Source organism: Salvelinus sp. IW2-2015, unplaced genomic scaffold (genome assembly GCF_002910315.2).
Source record: "Salvelinus sp. IW2-2015 unplaced genomic scaffold, ASM291031v2 Un_scaffold1335, whole genome shotgun sequence".
Lineage (NCBI taxonomy): Eukaryota > Metazoa > Chordata > Actinopteri > Salmoniformes > Salmonidae > Salvelinus > Salvelinus sp. IW2-2015.
This window is the reverse complement of record NW_019942848.1, coordinates 69,302-74,321: the sequence shown is the minus strand read 5'-3', so window position 1 is coordinate 74,321 and position 5,020 is coordinate 69,302. Positions and strand designations below refer to the sequence as shown.

Genomic DNA, 5,020 nt, shown 5'->3' with positions numbered 1-5,020 from the left:
GATTAGAGTGATAGAGAAGAGGGAGGATAGGAGATAGAGAAAGAGGAGGATAGAGAGATAGAGAAGAGGAAGGGATAGAAGGATTAGAAGAGAAAAAGAGGGGAGGATAAGAGATAGAGAAGAGTGAGGGATAGAAGAATAGAGGGAAGGACATACGGTAGCAATGAGGAGGGACTGGCAACCTGTAAAGACTCACCTGAATCAGGCGAGGAGGTCCTCAGAATTGAGTTCTGAACAGGTGGTTTCTGAAAGGAAGAGAGACAGGGGAGGAGAGATAAGGTATAATCTTCTCTAAAAGACACAATGTGAAAAAAGAGAAGTGGCAGGAGACCATCTACAAAATATCATTTCAATTTTACTCCCATATTTTAGCTATTTCCTCTACCTGGCATCAAACCTTTGATGAAATCATAGCTGTCTTCTGGGTCACTCCCAAGGCCTGTTCAGATGTAACTACATACATACGATTTCACTGCCAGTCTGAAACTAGTTACTAGTTAGTTACCACTATCGTTTGTGGTTTTGATAGAAACTCAGTCTAAGCTGAACAGAATAAAAGATTACAATTTTACAAATGTCCTGGAGATACAGATGTAGTGGTGGAAAAAGTACCCACTTGTCATACTTGAGTAAAAGACTCATAGGAAAATGACTCAAGTAAAAGTGAAAAGTTCCACCCCAGTAAAAACTACTTGAGTACATTTTAAAGTATTAGCGGATTTAAATATACGTTGTATACAAAAAGCTAAATGTATTGTAAAATATATTTAAGTGTTCAAAAGCAAAAAGTACAAGCAAAAGTTATGTAGTGTGGTTTAAAAATTCAGATAGAGTGATAGAGAAAGAGGGAGGGATAGAGAGATAGAGAAAGAGGGAGGATAGAGAGATAGAGAAAGAGGGAGGGATAGAGAGATAGAGAAAGAGGGAGGGATAGAGAGATAGAGAAAGAGTGAGGGATAGAGAGATAGAGGGAGACATACGGGTAGCAATGGATGAGGGACTGGCAACGCTGGTAAAGACTCACCTGAATCAGCGAGAGGTCCTCCAGATTGAGTCTGAACAGGTGGTTTCTGAAAGGAAGAGAGACAGGGAGGAGAGATGAAGGTATAATCTTCTCTAAAAAGACACAATGTGAAAAAAGAGAAGTGGACAGGAGACCATTTACAAAATTATCATTTCCAAATTTTACTCCCATATTTAGCTATTTCCTCTACCTCATCAAACCTTTGATGAATCATAGCTGTCTTTCTGGGTCACTCCAAAGGGCCTGTTCAGATGTAACTACATACATACGATTTCACTGCCAGTCTGAAACTAGTTACTAGTTAGTTACCACTATCTTTGTGGTTTTGAATAGAAACTCAGTCTAAGCTGAACAGAATAAAGATTACATATTTTACAAATGTCCTGGAGATACAGATGTAGTGGTGGAAAAAGTACCCACTTGTCATACTTGAGTAAAAGTATTCATAGAAAATGACTCAAGTAAAAGTGAAAGTCACCCAGTAAAATACTACTTGAGTACATTTTAAGTATTAGGATTTAAATATACTTTGTATACAAAAGTAAATGTAATTGCTAAAATATATTTAAGTTTCAAAAGCAAAAGTACAAGCAAAAATTATTTTAAAAATTCCTTATTTTAAGCAAAGCAGACGGCACGATTTTCTTGTTTTGTAAATGTACAGATAGCCAGGGGCAGACTCCAACACTCAGACATGATTTACCAACAAAGCATTTGTGTTTAATGAGTCCACCAGATCAGATGCAGTAGGGATGACCAGGGATGTTCTCTGTTTAGTGAGTCCACCAGATCAGAGGCAGTAGGGATGACCAGGGATGTTACAATGCTTAGGTCTACATGTTTACGGTCTACATGTTTAGGTCTACATGTGAGGTCTGCATGTTGAGGTCTACCATGTTAGGTCTACATGTTAGGTCTACATGTGAGGTCTACATGTTAGGTGGCTACAATGTGAGTCTACATGTATGGGGGGGTGGTCTACATGTTAGGTCTACATGTCTATGTTAGGTCTACATGTTAGGTCTACATGTTAGGTCTACATGTTTAGTCTACATGTTAGGACTACATGTTAGGTCTACATGTGTTAGGTCTACATGTTAGGTCGTACATGTTAGGTCTACATGTTAGGGTCTACCATGGTTAAGGTCTACAAAAGAGCTCTCTGAAATTTCAGATAACGTACAGCTACAGTATACACAAATCAGGATTTAACATAATATCAGCAACAGTAAATAGTTTAACTCTCTACCACGAAAAGTCTTTTTGAAATCCCAGAGCCCACAGTAACACCAGCACTTGAAAATACTTTGATGTAACACAATAAATTTGCTAGCAGTTTCAGACAAGGATTATTAGAGTACATATTGTCTAGTACAGGATTATTAGAATACAATATTGTCTAGTAACAGGATTATTAGAATACAATATTGTCTAGTAACAGGAATTATTAGAATACAATATTGTCTAGTTAACAGGTATTAGGTCATAGTTAGTAAGGATATTAGTACAATATTGTCTAGTAACACAGGATTATTAGAATACAATATTGTCTAGTAACAGGATTATTAGAGTAAGCAATAGTGTCTAGTAACAGGATTATTAGAATACAATATGTTCTAATAACAGGATTATTAGGATACAATATTGTCTAGTAACAGGATTATTAGAATACATATTGTCTAGTAACAGGATTATTAGAGTACAATGTGTCTAGTACCAGGATTATTAGAATACAATATTGTCTAGTAACAGGAATTATTAGAGTACAATATTGTCTAGTAACAGGATTATTAGAATACAATATTGTCTAGTAACAGGATTAATAGAGTACAATATTGTCTAGTAACGGGATTATTAGAGTACAATATTGTCTAGTAACAGGATTATTAGAATACAATAATTGTCTAGTAAGCAGGATTATTAGAGTACAATATTTGTCTAGTAACAGGATTTTAGAGTAACAATATTGTTCTAGTAACAGGATTATTAGAATACAATATTGTCTAATAACAGGATTATTAGAATACAATATTGTCTAGTAACAGGATTAATAGAGTACAATATTGTCTAATAACAGGATTATTAGAGTACAATATTGTCTAGTAACAGGATTATTAGAATACAATATTGTCTAGTACACAGGATTATTAGAATACAATATTGTGAGAGCAGATTACCCAATGCTTAACATTAACTATTAGGGGATTGGACAATATCTGACCCTAGATCAGGCGTTAGGGTAACCTTCCTCCTAGGCCATTACTATCACTCACCACCTATCAGGTTTCAGGGCGGTAGGGAGCTGACCGGCAATCCGACAGGGATCTTTGATTATATTGGTCAAGGGTTAATGGATCGGGCGCCATGGAGACAGACGTGTTGTGGGTGATCTGGGTTTGACGTATTCCGTATGTGTTTGTGTTGTTGTGTGTGTGTGTGTGTGTGTGTGTGTGTGTGTGTGTGTGTTGTGTGTGTGTGTGTGTGTGTGTGTGTGTGGTGTGTGTGTGTGTGTGTGTGTGTGGTGTGTGTGTGTGTGTGTGTGTGTGTGTGGTGTGTGTGTACTGTACCCTACTGTTACTGTACTGTGCTGTACTGTGGGGGAATCTATCTCTGGGTCAGGGGCAAGGTTTAAGGCATTGACAACTATGAGATGCATCTGTCTCAGATTCACTTTAGAAGGATCTTGGATTCAAACAGGCATGAACACACACACTCACACAAACAACACACACACCACACAACACACACACACACACACACACACACACACACCACAACACACACACACACACACACACACACACACACACCACACACACACACACACACACACACACACACACACACACACACAGAAACCTCACCCTCGTCCTCACACACACCATATACGGTATGCATTAGTTTCTAGCTACAGTAATGATTAACTAAATGGAGTGTAAGGCACGTGGTTGAAAGCCCAGGTGGGAAACTGTACTGCTTTTACCCTCGAGCTTTTAACCTGACATACTTCACTTAATACTACAGCTGTCTGGAACATACAGGACATGGGGTACATTAGGGCTCATTGTATGGCTCTCAGAACAGAAGTACGTGCTAAACTGTTTATGTTTTTTCATTTAATCTCATTCTACAGGAACTTCATTCTAACAGGAACTTCATTCTAACAGGTTTGAACTCTTTTCTAAGAGAGGAGACGTAAACAGCACACGACAACATTAGTGTTTAATAAGAGAGGAGACGTAAACAGCACCAAGACAACATTAGTGTTTATAAGAGAGGAGACGTAACAGCACCAAGACAACATTAGTATTCATAAGAGAGGAGACGTAAACAGCACCAGACAACATTAGTGTTTATAAGAGAGGAGACGTAAACAGCACCAGACAACATTAGTGTTTATAAGAGAGGAGACGTAAACAGCACCAGACAACATTAGTGTTTTATAAGAGAGGAGACGTAAACAGCACCAGACAACATTAGTATTCATAAGAGAGGAGCCGTAAACAGCACCAGACAAACATTAGTGTTTATAAAGAGGAGACGTAAACAGCACCAGACAACATTAGTGTTCATAAGAGAGGAGACGTAAACAGCACCAGACAACATTAGTGTTTATAAGAGAGGAGACGTAAACAGCACCAGACAACATTAGTGTTTATAAGAGAGGAGACGTAAACAGCACCAGACAACATTAGTGTTCATAAGAGAGAGAGACGTAAACAGCACAGACAACATTAGTGTTTATAAGAGAGGAGACGTAAACAGCACAGACCAACATTAGTGTTTATAAGAGAGGAGAGCGTAACAGCAGCACAGACAACATTAGTGTTCATAAGAGAGGAGAACGTAACAGCCACCAGACAAACATTAGTGTTTATAAGAGAGGAGACGTAACAAGCACCAGACAACATTAGTGTTTATAAGAGAGGAGACGTAAACAGCACCAGACAACCATTAGTGTTTTTATAAGAGAGGAAGACGTAAACACACCAGACA

At 38.1% G+C, this 5,020-nt stretch overlaps 1 pseudogene; it reads right to left on the bottom strand.

Moving 5' to 3' along the window:
- LOC112070471 (semaphorin-5A-like) overlaps nucleotides 1-5,020 on the bottom strand; it is a 146,710-nt pseudogene that overhangs the window by 141,265 nt on the left and 425 nt on the right.